At 45.9% G+C, this 19861-nt stretch overlaps 8 non-coding genes across 8 annotated transcripts; all 8 read right to left on the reverse strand.

The window, feature by feature from the left end:
• Window positions 1–1780: 1780 nt before the first annotated feature.
• LOC130342396 (U2 spliceosomal RNA) lies at window positions 1781–1971 on the reverse strand. The gene has a single exon (XR_008882049.1). It is a non-coding gene; the product is annotated as a U2 spliceosomal RNA (small nuclear RNA).
• A 2091-nt stretch (window positions 1972–4062) lies between these two features.
• On the reverse strand, window positions 4063–4253 carry LOC130342397 (U2 spliceosomal RNA). The gene has a single exon (XR_008882050.1). It is a non-coding gene; the product is annotated as a U2 spliceosomal RNA (small nuclear RNA).
• Window positions 4254–6321: 2068 nt separating this feature from the next.
• Window positions 6322–6512, reverse strand: LOC130342398 (U2 spliceosomal RNA). Its single transcript, XR_008882051.1, has one exon. It is a non-coding gene; the product is annotated as a U2 spliceosomal RNA (small nuclear RNA).
• Window positions 6513–8607: 2095 nt separating this feature from the next.
• On the reverse strand, window positions 8608–8798 carry LOC130342329 (U2 spliceosomal RNA). The gene has a single exon (XR_008881993.1). It is a non-coding gene; the product is annotated as a U2 spliceosomal RNA (small nuclear RNA).
• A 2084-nt stretch (window positions 8799–10882) lies between these two features.
• On the reverse strand, window positions 10883–11073 carry LOC130342375 (U2 spliceosomal RNA). Its single transcript, XR_008882030.1, has one exon. It is a non-coding gene; the product is annotated as a U2 spliceosomal RNA (small nuclear RNA).
• A 2092-nt stretch (window positions 11074–13165) lies between these two features.
• On the reverse strand, window positions 13166–13357 carry LOC130342342 (U2 spliceosomal RNA). Its single transcript, XR_008882005.1, has one exon. It is a non-coding gene; the product is annotated as a U2 spliceosomal RNA (small nuclear RNA).
• A 2096-nt stretch (window positions 13358–15453) lies between these two features.
• On the reverse strand, window positions 15454–15644 carry LOC130342400 (U2 spliceosomal RNA). Its single transcript, XR_008882053.1, has one exon. It is a non-coding gene; the product is annotated as a U2 spliceosomal RNA (small nuclear RNA).
• Window positions 15645–17733: 2089 nt separating this feature from the next.
• On the reverse strand, window positions 17734–17924 carry LOC130342401 (U2 spliceosomal RNA). Its single transcript, XR_008882054.1, has one exon. It is a non-coding gene; the product is annotated as a U2 spliceosomal RNA (small nuclear RNA).
• Window positions 17925–19861: the final 1937 nt, after the last annotated feature.

Here is a 19861-nt window from a genome sequence, read left to right on the forward strand (position 1 = left end):
TTGTTGCCTGCAGATGCCTCCTTGGCTGTCCCCAAACGGTATCAAACCAACACCCACGGGAAGCTGTAAGCATAGAGGACATGCCTGCACCCCATTGGACTTACCTGTGTGGGTTAAACCCGGGTTATTTGACAACCTATGGCGGTGATGGTTCTGCTCAGGCAGAGCAGTGCTGATGCTCCTCATAAAGCTGTCGCTGCTGTGAAGGTTCTAGGTGACATCACAAATCCCTATGGTTACATACACAACAAAGCTGGGTTGTTGTTGTTTACACTCTGCAAGGCCTGTGGAAGTGAGTGACATCATAGCACTGTAGTTCTGAGGGTTCTAGATGGATGCAACAATCTCCTGTTGCTTCTATGAAGGCCATAATAGACGACATCACCAAACAGCTCCATAGTCACATACACAGCAAAGGAGAGATGTTGTTTACACCTAGTGATGTCAGTGGTATTGAGTGACATCACAGCACAGTGCTAAGGCTCCTGGGCCTGGACACAGCAGCGGCTGCAATATCTCAACGGAGAATACGTTTATATATATGTGTGTGTGTGCGCGTATATATATATATATATATATATATATATATATATATATATATATATATTTCTCCGCCGAAATCACTTTTAAACCCATTTCCACCTTTTTTTCCCTTCTCTTCCTCTTACTTTTTTTTCACGTTTTTTTACGTTTTTCTCCTTTTCGCCTCTTTTCTGGGCGTATTATTCTTCTTTTTCTTCTTTTTTTTCGTCTAATGCATACCCCATCAGTGCAGCAAAGCTTATTCAATACCGCCAGCAGATGGAGACACTGGGGGATAATTTTCTAAGGATTTATACTGATTTTTCCTGTCTGAATTTGTCGCACAGAAAGTTGCAGGCCAAATATGTGTGACATTTCTGCGACTTTAGCTTCTAGAGCATTTTTACAACATTATACATAGGTGCTGAATACATAAAAAGCGACTGTTCAGCGACAGACAAGTCGCATCGGCTGAAAGTAGGCCAGAATGTCAGTCCATGTTGGAGCAGGTTTAGATACAGTCTAAAGTATAGATCTCAAAGTCTGTGCACAGAATTTAGCAAGGGCCTCGCACCTTCTGATGCATCAGGTAGGTGCACAATAGCATAGCCTAACCCTCTGTACTTTGGTCTATATTGATGCGGGACATAGACAGCCAGCTGATGACCAATCCATTAGTGCAATGGATGGCTGGAAGCATTTGTCTTTGCCTTTGCAATACCACAGAAGCAATGCATGGTCAATGTACAGCAATGACACACCTGTGTGAACAGCCAGGAGACCCCCCCCCCCCCCATGTTATGTTACATAGTTACATAGTTAGTACGGTCGAAAAAAGACATATGTCCATCAAGTTCAACCAGGGAATTAAGGGGTAGGGGTGTGGCGCGATATTGGGGAAGGGATGAGATTTTATATTTCTTCATAAGCATTAATCTTATTTTGTCAATTAGGAACATTCAGCACCCACCCGCTATCAAGGCAGCTGCCTATCATGTCATGCCCTACCTGCACAGGTGTGCTGGCTACTCAAATGATCCAATTAAGGAGGCCATTTAGTCAGCAGCAGCAGAAGTCCTGTGCCTGGACGCTCCAACAGCGGCCAGACACAAGCAGAAGCAGAAGCAGCAGAAGCAGCAGCAGCACCACCTTTTGTTTTTTGGCTGCAGCAGCAGCAAGGCCCACAGGGCTGGCTAGCTGGCTAGCCAGCAAGCAGGTAGCAATGAAAGTAGGAATCTTTCTTTTTAACCCTGTAAGGGGGTGGTGCACTGTACCCGAAGATACTGCCATATCGGGTCAATGCATAGGGCGACGGAAGCAAGCTTCGAAATCGGCCCCCGTTCTCAAAAATCCATTTAATATATGGTCCCCAGATAGGGGACGTATCAGATATTAAACTGATAAGAACAGATACTACACTTGATCTTAGCCAAAAGGCCGAGAAGCGATAACCGTGAAAGGGGCGGGCCCAACAAGGTGCCCTTCATGGGCACTATCACTGCTTGCTGTCAGGGAGGCTGCCAGACAATTTTCCATGCACACTCTGGGCTGGGGGGCAGTCAACCACCAGTACACACAGCAGAACCTAAACCCATACCATTATTGCTAAGCAGCAAGACAGGGGCCCATTGCACTCCCACGGGGCCTTTTTAAATGCAATCCATAACCCGGATTTGCCAGGAACCCTTCTTACTCCTCCTACTTGCATGTGACACTGGGCTTAGGATCTGCATAGGAAACACACACACAAGCACACACCTACCTTTGTTGCCTGCAGATGCCTCCTTGGCTGTCCCCAAACGGTATCAAACCAACACCCACGGGAAGCTGTAAGCATAGAGGACATGCCTGCACCCCATTGGACTTACCTGTGTGGGTTAAACCCGGGTTATTTGACAACCTATGGTGGTGATGGTTCTGCTCAGGCAGAGCAGTGCTGATGCTCCTCATAAAGCTGTCGCTGCTGTGAAGGTTCTAGGTGACATCACAAATCCCTATGGTTACATACACAACAAAGCTGGGTTGTTGTTGTTTACACTCTGCAAGGCCTGTGGAAGTGAGTGACATCATAGCACTGTAGTTCTGAGGGTTCTAGATGGATGCAACAATCTCCTGTTGCTTCTATGAAGGCCATAATAGACGACATCACCAAACAGCTCCATAGTCACATACACAGCAAAGGAGAGATGTTGTTTACACCTAGTGATGTCAGTGGTATTGAGTGACATCACAGCACAGTGCTAAGGCTCCTGGGCCTGGACACAGCAGCGGCTGCAATATCTCAACGGAGAATACGTTTATATATATGTGTGTGTGTGCGCGTATATATATATATATATATATATATATATATATATATATATATATTTCTCCGCCAAAATCACTTTTAAACCCATTTCCACCTTTTTTTCCCTTCTCTTCCTCTTACTTTTTTTTCACGTTTTTTTACGTTTTTCTCCTTTTCGCCTCTTTTCTGGGCGTATTATTCTTCTTTTTCTTCTTTTTTTTCGTCTAATGCATACCCCATCAGTGCAGCAATGCTTATTCAATACCGCCAGCAGATGGAGACACTGGGGGATAATTTTCTAAGGATTTATACTGATTTTTCCTGTCTGAATTTGTCGCACAGAAAGTTGCAGGCCAAATATGTGTGACATTTCTGCGACTTTAGCTTCTAGAGCATTTTTACAACATTATACATAGGTGCTGAATACATAAAAAGCGACTGTTCAGCGACAGACAAGTCGCATCGGCTGAAAGTAGGCCAGAATGTCAGTCCATGTTGGAGCAGGTTTAGATACAGTCTAAAGTATAGATCTCAAAGTCTGTGCACAGAATTTAGCAAGGGCCTCGCACCTTCTGATGCATCAGGTAGGTGCACAATAGCATAGCCTAACCCTCTGTACTTTGGTCTATATTGATGCGGGACATAGACAGCCAGCTGATGACCAATCCATTAGTGCAATGGATGGCTGGAAGCATTTGTCTTTGCCTTTGCAATACCACAGAAGCAATGCATGGTCAATGTACAGCAATGACACACCTGTGTGAACAGCCAGGAGACCCCCCCCCCCCCCATGTTATGTTACATAGTTACATAGTTAGTACGGTCGAAAAAAGACATATGTCCATCAAGTTCAACCAGGGAATTAAGGGGTAGGGGTGTGGCGCGATATTGGGGAAGGGATGAGATTTTATATTTCTTCATAAGCATTAATCTTATTTTGTCAATTAGGAACATTCAGCACCCACCCGCTATCAAGGCAGCTGCCTATCATGTCATGCCCTACCTGCACAGGTGTGCTGGCTACTCAAATGATCCAATTAAGGAGGCCATTTAGTCAGCAGCAGCAGAAGTCCTGTGCCTGGACGCTCCAACAGCGGCCAGACACAAGCAGAAGCAGAAGCAGCAGAAGCAGCAGCAGCACCACCTTTTGTTTTTTGGCTGCAGCAGCAGCAAGGCCCACAGGGCTGGCTAGCTGGCTAGCCAGCAAGCAGGTAGCAATGAAAGTAGGAATCTTTCTTTTTAACCCTGTAAGGGGGTGGTGCACTGTACCCGAAGATACTGCCATATCGGGTCAATGCATAGGGCGACGGAAGCAAGCTTCGAAATCGGCCCCCGTTCTCAAAAATCCATTTAATATATGGTCCCCAGATAGGGGACGTATCAGATATTAAACTGATAAGAACAGATACTACACTTGATCTTAGCCAAAAGGCCGAGAAGCGATAACCGTGAAAGGGGCGGGCCCAACAAGGTGCCCTTCATGGGCACTATCACTGCTTGCTGTCAGGGAGGCTGCCAGACAATTTTCCATGCACACTCTGGGCTGGGGGGCAGTCAACCACCAGTACACACAGCAGAACCTAAACCCATACCATTATTGCTAAGCAGCAAAACAGGGGCCCATTGCACTCCCACGGGGCCTTTTTAAATGCAATCCATAACCCGGATTTGCCAGGAACCCTTCTTACTCCTCCTACTTGCATGTGACACTGGGCTTAGGATCTGCATAGGAAACACACACACAAGCACACACCTACCTTTGTTGCCTGCAGATGCCTCCTTGGCTGTCCCCAAACGGTATCAAACCAACACCCACGGGAAGCTGTAAGCATAGAGGACATGCCTGCACCCCATTGGACTTACCTGTGTGGGTTAAACCCGGGTTATTTGACAACCTATGGCGGTGATGGTTCTGCTCAGGCAGAGCAGTGCTGATGCTCCTCATAAAGCTGTCGCTGCTGTGAAGGTTCTAGGTGACATCACAAATCCCTATGGTTACATACACAACAAAGCTGGGTTGTTGTTGTTTACACTCTGCAAGGCCTGTGGAAGTGAGTGACATCATAGCACTGTAGTTCTGAGGGTTCTAGATGGATGCAACAATCTCCTGTTGCTTCTATGAAGGCCATAATAGACGACATCACCAAACAGCTCCATAGTCACATACACAGCAAAGGAGAGATGTTGTTTACACCTAGTGATGTCAGTGGTATTGAGTGACATCACAGCACAGTGCTAAGGCTCCTGGGCCTGGACACAGCAGCGGCTGCAATATCTCAACGGAGAATACGTTTATATATATGTGTGTGTGTGCGCGTATATATATATATATATATATATATATATATATATATATATATTTCTCCGCCGAAATCACTTTTAAACCCATTTCCACCTTTTTTTCCCTTCTCTTCCTCTTACTTTTTTTTCACGTTTTTTTTACGTTTTTCTCCTTTTCACCTCTTTTCTGGGCGTATTATTCTTCTTTTTCTTCTTTTTTTTCGTCTAATGCATACCCCATCAGTGCAGCAATGCTTATTCAATACCGCCAGCAGATGGAGACACTGGGGGATAATTTTCTAAGGATTTATACTGATTTTTCCTGTCTGAATTTGTCGCACAGAAAGTTGCAGGCCAAATATGTGTGACATTTCTGCGACTTTAGCTTCTAGAGCATTTTTACAACATTATACATAGGTGCTGAATACATAAAAAGCGACTGTTCAGCGACAGACAAGTCGCATCGGCTGAAAGTAGGCCAGAATGTCAGTCCATGTTGGAGCAGGTTTAGATACAGTCTAAAGTATAGATCTCAAAGTCTGTGCACAGAATTTAGCAAGGGCCTCGCACCTTCTGATGCATCAGGTAGGTGCACAATAGCATAGCCTAACCCTCTGTACTTTGGTCTATATTGATGCGGGACATAGACAGCCAGCTGATGACCAATCCATTAGTGCAATGGATGGCTTTGTCTTTGCCTTTGCAATACCACAGAAGCAATGCATGGTCAATGTACAGCAATGACACACCTGTGTGAACAGCCAGGAGACCCCCCCCCATGTTATGTTACATAGTTACATAGTTAGTACGGTCGAAAAAAGACATATGTCCATCAAGTTCAACCAGGGAATTAAGGGGTAGGGGTGTGGCGCGATATTGGGGAAGGGATGAGATTTTATATTTCTTCATAAGCATTAATCTTATTTTGTCAATTAGGAACATTCAGCACCCACCCGCTATCAAGGCAGCTGCCTATCATGTCATGCCCTACCTGCACAGGTGTGCTGGCTACTCAAATGATCCAATTAAGGAGGCCATTTAGTCAGCAGCAGCAGAAGTCCTGTGCCTGGACGCTCCAACAGCGGCCAGACACAAGCAGAAGCAGAAGCAGCAGAAGCACCACCTTTTGTTTTTTGGCTGCAGCAGCAGCAAGGCCCACAGGGCTGGCTAGCTGGCTAGCCAGCAAGCAGGTAGCAATGAAAGTAGGAATCTTTCTTTTTAACCCTGTAAGGGGGTGGTGCACTGTACCCGAAGATACTGCCATATCGGGTCAATGCATAGGGCGACGGAAGCAAGCTTCGAAATCGGCCCCCGTTCTCAAAAATCCATTTAATATATGGTCCCCAGATAGGGGACGTATCAGATATTAAACTGATAAGAACAGATACTACACTTGATCTTAGCCAAAAGGCCGAGAAGCGATAACCGTGAAAGGGGCGGGCCCAACAAGGTGCCCTTCATGGGCACTATCACTGCTTGCTGTCAGGGAGGCTGCCAGACAATTTTCCATGCACACTCTGGGCTGGGGGGCAGTCAACCACCAGTACACACAGCAGAACCTAAACCCATACCATTATTGCTAAGCAGCAAGACAGGGGCCCATTGCACTCCCACGGGGCCTTTTTAAATGCAATCCATAACCCGGATTTGCCAGGAACCCTTCTTACTCCTCCTACTTGCATGTGACACTGGGCTTAGGATCTGCATAGGAAACACACACACAAGCACACACCTACCTTTGTTGCCTGCAGATGCCTCCTTGGCTGTCCCCAAACGGTATCAAACCAACACCCACGGGAAGCTGTAAGCATAGAGGACATGCCTGCACCCCATTGGACTTACCTGTGTGGGTTAAACCCGGGTTATTTGACAACCTATGGCGGTGATGGTTCTGCTCAGGCAGAGCAGTGCTGATGCTCCTCATAAAGCTGTCGCTGCTGTGAAGGTTCTAGGTGACATCACAAATCCCTATGGTTACATACACAACAAAGCTGGGTTGTTGTTGTTTACACTCTGCAAGGCCTGTGGAAGTGAGTGACATCATAGCACTGTAGTTCTGAGGGTTCTAGATGGATGCAACAATCTCCTGTTGCTTCTATGAAGGCCATAATAGACGACATCACCAAACAGCTCCATAGTCACATACACAGCAAAGGAGAGATGTTGTTTACACCTAGTGATGTCAGTGGTATTGAGTGACATCACAGCACAGTGCTAAGGCTCCTGGGCCTGGACACAGCAGCGGCTGCAATATCTCAACGGAGAATATGTTTATATATATGTGTGTGTGTGCGCGTATATATATATATATATATATATATATATATATATATATATATATATATATTTCTCCGCCGAAATCACTTTTAAACCCATTTCCACCTTTTTTTCCCTTCTCTTCCTCTTACTTTTTTTTCACGTTTTTTTACGTTTTTCTCCTTTTCGCCTCTTTTCTGGGCGTATTATTCTTCTTTTTCTTCTTTTTTTTCGTCTAATGCATACCCCATCAGTGCAGCAATGCTTATTCAATACCGCCAGCAGATGGAGACACTGGGGGATAATTTTCTAAGGATTTATACTGATTTTTCCTGTCTGAATTTGTCGCACAGAAAGTTGCAGGCCAAATATGTGTGACATTTCTGCGACTTTAGCTTCTAGAGCATTTTTACAACATTATACATAGGTGCTGAATACATAAAAAGCGACTGTTCAGCGACAGACAAGTCGCATCGGCTGAAAGTAGGCCAGAATGTCAGTCCATGTTGGAGCAGGTTTAGATACAGTCTAAAGTATAGATCTCAAAGTCTGTGCACAGAATTTAGCAAGGGCCTCGCACCTTCTGATGCATCAGGTAGGTGCACAATAGCATAGCCTAACCCTCTGTACTTTGGTCTATATTGATGCGGGACATAGACAGCCAGCTGATGACCAATCCATTAGTGCAATGGATGGCTGGAAGCATTTGTCTTTGCCTTTGCAATACCACAGAAGCAATGCATGGTCAATGTACAGCAATGACACACCTGTGTGAACAGCCAGGAGACCCCCCCCCCCCATGTTATGTTACATAGTTACATAGTTAGTACGGTCGAAAAAAGACATATGTCCATCAAGTTCAACCAGGGAATTAAGGGGTAGGGGTGTGGTGCGATATTGGGGAAGGGATGAGATTTTATATTTCTTCATAAGCATTAATCTTATTTTGTCAATTAGGAACATTCAGCACCCACCCGCTATCAAGGCAGCTGCCTATCATGTCATGCCCTACCTGCACAGGTGTGCTGGCTACTCAAATGATCCAATTAAGGAGGCCATTTAGTCAGCAGCAGCAGAAGTCCTGTGCCTGGACGCTCCAACAGCGGCCAGACACAAGCAGAAGCAGAAGCAGCAGAAGCAGCAGCAGCACCACCTTTTGTTTTTTGGCTGCAGCAGCAGCAAGGCCCACAGGGCTGGCTAGCTGGCTAGCCAGCAAGCAGGTAGCAATGAAAGTAGGAATCTTTCTTTTTAACCCTGTAAGGGGGTGGTGCACTGTACCCGAAGATACTGCCATATCGGGTCAATGCATAGGGCGACGGAAGCAAGCTTCGAAATCGGCCCCCGTTCTCAAAAATCCAATTAATATATGGTCCCCAGATAGGGGACGTATCAGATATTAAACTGATAAGAACAGATACTACACTTGATCTTAGCCAAAAGGCCGAGAAGCGATAACCGTGAAAGGGGCGGGCCCAACAAGGTGCCCTTCATGGGCACTATCACTGCTTGCTGTCAGGGAGGCTGCCAGACAATTTTCCATGCACACTCTGGGCTGGGGGGCAGTCAACCACCAGTACACACAGCAGAACCTAAACCCATACCATTATTGCTAAGCAGCAAGACAGGGGCCCATTGCACTCCCACGGGGCCTTTTTAAATGCAATCCATAACCCGGATTTGCCAGGAACCCTTCTTACTCCTCCTACTTGCATGTGACACTGGGCTTAGGATCTGCATAGGAAACACACACACAAGCACACACCTACCTTTGTTGCCTGCAGATGCCTCCTTGGCTGTCCCCAAACGGTATCAAACCAACACCCACGGGAAGCTGTAAGCATAGAGGACATGCCTGCACCCCATTGGACTTACCTGTGTGGGTTAAACCCGGGTTATTTGACAACCTATGGCGGTGATGGTTCTGCTCAGGCAGAGCAGTGCTGATGCTCCTCATAAAGCTGTCGCTGCTGTGAAGGTTCTAGGTGACATCACAAATCCCTATGGTTACATACACAACAAAGCTGGGTTGTTGTTGTTTACACTCTGCAAGGCCTGTGGAAGTGAGTGACATCATAGCACTGTAGTTCTGAGGGTTCTAGATGGATGCAACAATCTCCTGTTGCTTCTATGAAGGCCATAATAGACGACATCACCAAACAGCTCCATAGTCACATACACAGCAAAGGAGAGATGTTGTTTACACCTAGTGATGTCAGTGGTATTGAGTGACATCACAGCACAGTGCTAAGGCTCCTGGGCCTGGACACAGCAGCGGCTGCAATATCTCAACGGAGAATACGTTTATATATATGTGTGTGTGTGCGCGTATATATATATATATATATATATATATATATATTTCTCCGCCGAAATCACTTTTAAACCCATTTCCACCTTTTTTTCCCTTCTCTTCCTCTTACTTTTTTTTCACGTTTTTTACGTTTTTCTCCTTTTCGCCTCTTTTCTGGGCGTATTATTCTTCTTTTTCTTCTTTTTTTTCGTCTAATGCTTACCCCATCAGTGCAGCAATGCTTATTCAATACCGCCAGCAGATGGAGACACTGGGGGATAATTTTCTAAGGATTTATACTGATTTTTCCTGTCTGAATTTGTCGCACAGAAAGTTGCAGGCCAAATATGTGTGACATTTCTGCGACTTTAGCTTCTAGAGCATTTTTACAACATTATACATAGGTGCTGAATACATAAAAAGCGACTGTTCAGCGACAGACAAGTCGCATCGGCTGAAAGTAGGCCAGAATGTCAGTCCATGTTGGAGCAGGTTTAGATACAGTCTAAAGTATAGATCTCAAAGTCTGTGCACAGAATTTAGCAAGGGCCTCGCACCTTCTGATGCATCAGGTAGGTGCACAATAGCATAGCCTAACCCTCTGTACTTTGGTCTATATTGATGCGGGACATAGACAGCCAGCTGATGACCAATCCATTAGTGCAATGGATGGCTGGAAGCATTTGTCTTTGCCTTTGCAATACCACAGAAGCAATGCATGGTCAATGTACAGCAATGACACACCTGTGTGAACAGCCAGGAGACCCCCCCCCCCCCCCCCCCCATGTTATGTTACATAGTTACATAGTTAGTACGGTCGAAAAAAGACATATGTCCATCAAGTTCAACCAGGGAATTAAGGGGTAGGGGTGTGGCGCGATATTGGGGAAGGGATGAGATTTTATATTTCTTCATAAGCATTAATCTTATTTTGTCAATTAGGAACATTCAGCACCCACCCGCTATCAAGGCAGCTGCCTATCATGTCATGCCCTACCTGCACAGGTGTGCTGGCTACTCAAATGATCCAATTAAGGAGGCCATTTAGTCAGCAGCAGCAGAAGTCCTGTGCCTGGACGCTCCAACAGCGGCCAGACACAAGCAGAAGCAGAAGCAGCAGAAGCAGCAGCAGCACCACCTTTTGTTTTTTGGCTGCAGCAGCAGCAAGGCCCACAGGGCTGGCTAGCTGGCTAGCCAGCAAGCAGGTAGCAATGAAAGTAGGAATCTTTCTTTTTAACCCTGTAAGGGGGTGGTGCACTGTACCCGAAGATACTGCTATATCGGGTCAATGCATAGGGCGACGGAAGCAAGCTTCGAAATCGGCCCCCGTTCTCAAAAATCCATTTAATATATGGTCCCCAGATAGGGGACGTATCAGATATTAAACTGATAAGAACAGATACTACACTTGATCTTAGCCAAAAGGCCGAGAAGCGATAACCGTGAAAGGGGCGGGCCCAACAAGGTGCCCTTCATGGGCACTATCACTGCTTGCTGTCAGGGAGGCTGCCAGACAATTTTCCATGCACACTCTGGGCTGGGGGGCAGTCAACCACCAGTACACACAGCAGAACCTAAACCCATACCATTATTGCTAAGCAGCAAGACAGGGGCCCATTGCACTCCCACGGGGCCTTTTTAAATGCAATCCATAACCCGGATTTGCCAGGAACCCTTCTTACTCCTCCTACTTGCATGTGACACTGGGCTTAGGATCTGCATAGGAAACACACACACAAGCACACACCTACCTTTGTTGCCTGCAGATGCCTCCTTGGCTGTCCCCAAACGGTATCAAACCAACACCCACGGGAAGCTGTAAGCATAGAGGACATGCCTGCACCCCATTGGACTTACCTGTGTGGGTTAAACCCGGGTTATTTGACAACCTATGGCGGTGATGGTTCTGCTCAGGCAGAGCAGTGCTGATGCTCCTCATAAAGCTGTCGCTGCTGTGAAGGTTCTAGGTGACATCACAAATCCCTATGGTTACATACACAACAAAGCTGGGTTGTTGTTGTTTACACTCTGCAAGGCCTGTGGAAGTGAGTGACATCATAGCACTGTAGTTCTGAGGGTTCTAGATGGATGCAACAATCTCCTGTTGCTTCTATGAAGGCCATAATAGACGACATCACCAAACAGCTCCATAGTCACATACACAGCAAAGGAGAGATGTTGTTTACACCTAGTGATGTCAGTGGTATTGAGTGACATCACAGCACAGTGCTAAGGCTCCTGGGCCTGGACACAGCAGCGGCTGCAATATCTCAACGGAGAATACGTTTATATATATGTGTGTGTGTGCGCGTATATATATATATATATATATATATATATATATATATATATATATTTCTCCGCCGAAATCACTTTTAAACCCATTTCCACCTTTTTTTCCCTTCTCTTCCTCTTACTTTTTTTTCACGTTTTTTTACGTTTTTCTCCTTTTCGCCTCTTTTCTGGGCGTATTATTCTTCTTTTTCTTCTTTTTTTTCGTCTAATGCATACCCCATCAGTGCAGCAATGCTTATTCAATACCGCCAGCAGATGGAGACACTGGGGGATAATTTTCTAAGGATTTATACTGATTTTTCCTGTCTGAATTTGTCGCACAGAAAGTTGCAGGCCAAATATGTGTGACATTTCTGCGACTTTAGCTTCTAGAGCATTTTTACAACATTATACATAGGTGCTGAATACATAAAAAGCGACTGTTCAGCGACAGACAAGTCGCATCGGCTGAAAGTAGGCCAGAATGTCAGTCCATGTTGGAGCAGGTTTAGATACAGTCTAAAGTATAGATCTCAAAGTCTGTGCACAGAATTTAGCAAGGGCCTCGCACCTTCTGATGCATCAGGTAGGTGCACAATAGCATAGCCTAACCCTCTGTACTTTGGTCTATATTGATGCGGGACATAGACAGCCAGCTGATGACCAATCCATTAGTGCAATGGATGGCTGGAAGCATTTGTCTTTGCCTTTGCAATACCACAGAAGCAATGCATGGTCAATGTACAGCAATGACACACCTGTGTGAACAGCCAGGAGACCCCCCCCCCCCCCCATGTTATGTTACATAGTTACATAGTTAGTACGGTCGAAAAAAGACATATGTCCATCAAGTTCAACCAGGGAATTAAGGGGTAGGGGTGTGGCGCGATATTGGGGAAGGGATGAGATTTTATATTTCTTCATAAGCATTAATCTTATTTTGTCAATTAGGAACATTCAGCACCCACCCGCTATCAAGGCAGCTGCCTATCATGTCATGCCCTACCTGCACAGGTGTGCTGGCTACTCAAATGATCCAATTAAGGAGGCCATTTAGTCAGCAGCAGCAGAAGTCCTGTGCCTGGACGCTCCAACAGCGGCCAGACACAAGCAGAAGCAGAAGCAGCAGAAGCAGCAGCAGCACCACCTTTTGTTTTTTGGCTGCAGCAGCAGCAAGGCCCACAGGGCTGGCTAGCTGGCTAGCCAGCAAGCAGGTAGCAATGAAAGTAGGAATCTTTCTTTTTAACCCTGTAAGGGGGTGGTGCACTGTACCCGAAGATACTGCCTATATCGGGTCAATGCATAGGGCGACGGAAGCAAGCTTCGAAATCGGCCCCCGTTCTCAAAAATCCATTTAATATATGGTCCCCAGATAGGGGACGTATCAGATATTAAACTGATAAGAACAGATACTACACTTGATCTTAGCCAAAAGGCCGAGAAGCGATAACCGTGAAAGGGGCGGGCCCAACAAGGTGCCCTTCATGGGCACTATCACTGCTTGCTGTCAGGGAGGCTGCCAGACAATTTTCCATGCACACTCTGGGCTGGGGGGCAGTCAACCACCAGTACACACAGCAGAACCTAAACCCATACCATTATTGCTAAGCAGCAAGACAGGGGCCCATTGCACTCCCACGGGGCCTTTTTAAATGCAATCCATAACCCGGATTTGCCAGGAACCCTTCTTACTCCTCCTACTTGCATGTGACACTGGGCTTAGGATCTGCATAGGAAACACACACACAAGCACACACCTACCTTTGTTGCCTGCAGATGCCTCCTTGGCTGTCCCCAAACGGTATCAAACCAACACCCACGGGAAGCTGTAAGCATAGAGGACATGCCTGCACCCCATTGGACTTACCTGTGTGGGTTAAACCCGGGTTATTTGACAACCTATGGCGGTGATGGTTCTGCTCAGGCAGAGCAGTGCTGATGCTCCTCATAAAGCTGTCGCTGCTGTGAAGGTTCTAGGTGACATCACAAATCCCTATGGTTACATACACAACAAAGCTGGGTTGTTGTTGTTTACACTCTGCAAGGCCTGTGGAAGTGAGTGACATCATAGCACTGTAGTTCTGAGGGTTCTAGATGGATGCAACAATCTCCTGTTGCTTCTATGAAGGCCATAATAGACGACATCACCAAACAGCTCCATAGTCACATACACAGCAAAGGAGAGATGTTGTTTACACCTAGTGATGTCAGTGGTATTGAGTGACATCACAGCACAGTGCTAAGGCTCCTGGGCCTGGACACAGCAGCGGCTGCAATATCTCAACGGAGAATACGTTTATATATATGTGTGTGTGTGCGCGTATATATATATATATATATATATATATATATATATATATATATATATATATATATTTCTCCGCCGAAATCACTTTTAAACCCATTTCCACCTTTTTTTCCCTTCTCTTCCTCTTACTTTTTTTTCACGTTTTTTTACGTTTTTCTCCTTTTCGCCTCTTTTCTGGGCGTATTATTCTTCTTTTTCTTCTTTTTTTTCGTCTAATGCATACCCCATCAGTGCAGCAATGCTTATTCAATACCGCCAGCAGATGGAGACACTGGGGGATAATTTTCTAAGGATTTATACTGATTTTTCCTGTCTGAATTTGTCGCACAGAAAGTTGCAGGCCAAATATGTGTGACATTTCTGCGACTTTAGCTTCTAGAGCATTTTTACAACATTATACATAGGTGCTGAATACATAAAAAGCGACTGTTCAGCGACAGACAAGTCGCATCGGCTGAAAGTAGGCCAGAATGTCAGTCCATGTTGGAGCAGGTTTAGATACAGTCTAAAGTATAGATCTCAAAGTCTGTGCACAGAATTTAGCAAGGGCCTCGCACCTTCTGATGCATCAGGTAGGTGCACAATAGCATAGCCTAACCCTCTGTACTTTGGTCTATATTGATGCGGGACATAGACAGCCAGCTGATGACCAATCCATTAGTGCAATGGATGGCTGGAAGCATTTGTCTTTGCCTTTGCAATACCACAGAAGCAATGCATGGTCAATGTACAGCAATGACACACCTGTGTGAACAGCCAGGAGACCCCCCCCCCCCCCCCCATGTTATGTTACATAGTTACATAGTTAGTACGGTCGAAAAAAGACATATGTCCATCAAGTTCAACCAGGGAATTAAGGGGTAGGGGTGTGGCGCGATATTGGGGAAGGGATGAGATTTTATATTTCTTCATAAGCATTAATCTTATTTTGTCAATTAGGAACATTCAGCACCCACCCGCTATCAAGGCAGCTGCCTATCATGTCATGCCCTACCTGCACAGGTGTGCTGGCTACTCAAATGATCCAATTAAGGAGGCCATTTAGTCAGCAGCAGCAGAAGTCCTGTGCCTGGACGCTCCAACAGCGGCCAGACACAAGCAGAAGCAGAAGCAGCAGAAGCAGCAGCAGCACCTTTTTTGGCTGCAGCAGCAGCAAGGCCCACAGGGCTGGCTAGCTGGCTAGCCAGCAAGCAGGTAGCAATGAAAGTAGGAATCTTTCTTTTTAACCCTGTAAGGGGGTGGTGCACTGTACCCGAAGATACTGCCATATCGGGTCAATGCATAGGGCGACGGAAGCAAGCTTCGAAATCGGCCCCCGTTCTCAAAAATCCATTTAATATATGGTCCCCAGATAGGGGACGTATCAGATATTAAACTGATAAGAACAGATACTACACTTGATCTTAGCCAAAAGGCCGAGAAGCGATAACCGTGAAAGGGGCGGGCCCAACAAGGTGCCCTTCATGGGCACTATCACTGCTTGCTGTCAGGGAGGCTGCCAGACAATTTTCCATGCACACTCTGGGCTGGGGGGCAGTCAACCACCAGTACACACAGCAGAACCTAAACCCATACCATTATTGCTAAGCAGCAAGACAGGGGCCCATTGCACTCCCACGGGGCCTTTTTAAATGCAATCCATAACCCGGATTTGCCAGGAACCCTTCTTACTCCTCCTACTTGCATGTGACACTGGGCTTAGGATCTGCATAGGAAACACACACACAAGCACACACCTACCTTTGTTGCCTGCAGATGCCTCCTTGGCTGTCCCCAAACGGTATCAAACCAACACCCACGGGAAGCTGTAAGCATAGAGGACATGCCTGCACCCCATTGGACTTACCTGTGTGGGTTAAACCCGGGTTATTTGACAACCTATGGCGGTGATGGTTCTGCTCAGGCAGAGCAGTGCTGATGCTCCTCATAAAGCTGTCGCTGCTGTGAAGGTTCTAGGTGACATCACAAATCCCTATGGTTACATACACAACAAAGCTGGGTTGTTGTTGTTTACACTCTGCAAGGCCTGTGGAAGTGAGTGACATCATAGCACTGTAGTTCTGAGGGTTCTAGATGGATGCAACAATCTCCTGTTGCTTCTATGAAGGCCATAATAGACGACATCACCAAACAGCTCCATAGTCACATACACAGCAAAGGAGAGATGTTGTTTACACCTAGTGATGTCAGTGGTATTGAGTGACATCACAGCACAGTGCTAAGGCTCCTGGGCCTGGACACAGCAGCGGCTGCAATATCTCAACGGAGAATACGTTTATATATATGTGTGTGTGTGCGCGTATATATATATATATATATATATATATATATATATATATATATTTCTCCGCCGAAATCACTTTTAAACCCATTTCCACCTTTTTTTCCCTTCTCTTCCTCTTACTTTTTTTTCACGTTTTTTTACGTTTTTCTCCTTTTCGCCTCTTTTCTGGGCGTATTATTCTTCTTTTTCTTCTTTTTTTTCGTCTAATGCATACCCCATCAGTGCAGCAATGCTTATTCAATACCGCCAGCAGATGGAGACACTGGGGGATAATTTTCTAAGGATTTATACTGATTTTTCCTGTCTGAATTTGTCGCACAGAAAGTTGCAGGCCAAATATGTGTGACATTTCTGCGACTTTAGCTTCTAGAGCATTTTTACAACATTATACATAGGTGCTGAATACATAAAAAGCGACTGTTCAGCGACAGACAAGTCGCATCGGCTGAAAGTAGGCCAGAATGTCAGTCCATGTTGGAGCAGGTTTAGATACAGTCTAAAGTATAGATCTCAAAGTCTGTGCACAGAATTTAGCAAGGGCCTCGCACCTTCTGATGCATCAGGTAGGTGCACAATAGCATAGCCTAACCCTCTGTACTTTGGTCTATATTGATGCGGGACATAGACAGCCAGCTGATGACCAATCCATTAGTGCAATGGATGGCTGGAAGCATTTGTCTTTGCCTTTGCAATACCACAGAAGCAATGCATGGTCAATGTACAGCAATGACACACCTGTGTGAACAGCCAGGAGACCCCCCCCCCCCCCATGTTATGTTACATAGTTACATAGTTAGTACGGTCGAAAAAAGACATATGTCCATCAAGTTCAACCAGGGAATTAAGGGGTAGGGGTGTGGCGCGATATTGGGGAAGGGATGAGATTTTATATTTCTTCATAAGCATTAATCTTATTTTGTCAATTAGGAACATTCAGCACCCACCCGCTATCAAGGCAGCTGCCTATCATGTCATGCCCTACCTGCACAGGTGTGCTGGCTACTCAAATGATCCAATTAAGGAGGCCATTTAGTCAGCAGCAGCAGAAGTCCTGTGCCTGGACGCTCCAACAGCGGCCAGACACAAGCAGAAGCAGAAGCAGCAGAAGCAGCAGCAGCACCACCTTTTGTTTTTTGGCTGCAGCAGCAGCAAGGCCCACAGGGCTGGCTAGCTGGCTAGCCAGCAAGCAGGTAGCAATGAAAGTAGGAATCTTTCTTTTTAACCCTGTAAGGGGGTGGTGCACTGTACCCGAAGATACTGCCATATCGGGTCAATGCATAGGGCGACGGAAGCAAGCTTCGAAATCGGCCCCCGTTCTCAAAAATCCATTTAATATATGGTCCCCAGATAGGGGACGTATCAGATATTAAACTGATAAGAACAGATACTACACTTGATCTTAGCCAAAAGGCCGAGAAGCGATAACCGTGAAAGGGGCGGGCCCAACAAGGTGCCCTTCATGGGCACTATCACTGCTTGCTGTCAGGGAGGCTGCCAGACAATTTTCCATGCACACTCTGGGCTGGGGGGCAGTCAACCACCAGTACACACAGCAGAACCTAAACCCATACCATTATTGCTAAGCAGCAAGACAGGGGCCCATTGCACTCCCACGGGGCCTTTTTAAATGCAATCCATAACCCGGATTTGCCAGGAACCCTTCTTACTCCTCCTACTTGCATGTGACACTGGGCTTAGGATCTGCATAGGAAACACACACACAAGCACACACCTACCTTTGTTGCCTGCAGATGCCTCCTTGGCTGTCCCCAAACGGTATCAAACCAACACCCACGGGAAGCTGTAAGCATAGAGGACATGCCTGCACCCCATTGGACTTACCTGTGTGGGTTAAACCCGGGTTATTTGACAACCTATGGCGGTGATGGTTCTGCTCAGGCAGAGCAGTGCTGATGCTCCTCATAAAGCTGTCGCTGCTGTGAAGGTTCTAGGTGACATCACAAATCCCTATGGTTACATACACAACAAAGCTGGGTTGTTGTTGTTTACACTCTGCAAGGCCTGTGGAAGTGAGTGACATCATAGCACTGTAGTTCTGAGGGTTCTAGATGGATGCAACAATCTCCTGTTGCTTCTATGAAGGCCATAATAGACGACATCACCAAACAGCTCCATAGTCACATACACAGCAAAGGAGAGATGTTGTTTACACCTAGTGATGTCAGTGGTATTGAGTGACATCACAGCACAGTGCTAAGGCTCCTGGGCCTGGACACAGCAGCGGCTGCAATATCTCAACGGAGAATACGTTTATATATATGTGTGTGTGTGCGCGTATATATATATATATATATATATATATATATATATATATATTTCTCCGCCGAAATCACTTTTAAACCCATTTCCACCTTTTTTTCCCTTCTCTTCCTCTTACTTTTTTTTCACGTTTTTTTACGTTTTTCTCCTTTTCGCCTCTTTTCTGGGCGTATTATTCTTCTTTTTCTTCTTTTTTTTCGTCTAATGCATACCCCATCAGTGCAGCAATGCTTATTCAATACCGCCAGCAGATGGAGACACTGGGGGATAATTTTCTAAGGATTTATACTGATTTTTCCTGTCTGAATTTGTCGCACAGAAAGTTGCAGGCCAAATATGTGTGACATTTCTGCGACTTTAGCTTCTAGAGCATTTTTACAACATTATACATAGGTGCTGAATACATAAAAAGCGACTGTTCAGCGACAGACAAGTCGCATCGGCTGAAAGTAGGCCAGAATGTCAGTCCATGTTGGAGCAGGTTTAGATACAGTCTAAAGTATAGATCTCAAAGTCTGTGCACAGAATTTAGCAAGGGCCTCGCACCTTCTGATGCATCAGGTAGGTGCACAATAGCATAGCCTAACCCTCTGTACTTTGGTCTATATTGATGCGGGACATAGACAGCCAGCTGATGACCAATCCATTAGTGCAATGGATGGCTGGAAGCATTTGTCTTTGCCTTTGCAATACCACAGAAGCAATGCATGGTCAATGTACAGCAATGACACACCTGTGTGAACAGCCAGGAGACCCCCCCCCCCCCCCCATGTTATGTTACATAGTTACATAGTTAGTACGGTCGAAAAAAGACATATGTCCATCAAGTTCAACCAGGGAATTAAGGGGTAGGGGTGTGGCGCGATATTGGGGAAGGGATGAGATTTTATATTTCTTCATAAGCATTAATCTTATTTTGTCAATTAGGAACATTCAGCACCCACCCGCTATCAAGGCAGCTGCCTATCATGTCATGCCCTACCTGCACAGGTGTGCTGGCTACTCAAATGATCCAATTAAGGAGGCCATTTAGTCAGCAGCAGCAGAAGTCCTGTGCCTGGACGCTCCAACAGCGGCCAG

Source organism: Hyla sarda, unplaced genomic scaffold, assembly GCF_029499605.1.
Source record: "Hyla sarda isolate aHylSar1 unplaced genomic scaffold, aHylSar1.hap1 scaffold_649, whole genome shotgun sequence".
Taxonomy (NCBI): Eukaryota; Metazoa; Chordata; class Amphibia; order Anura; family Hylidae; genus Hyla; species Hyla sarda.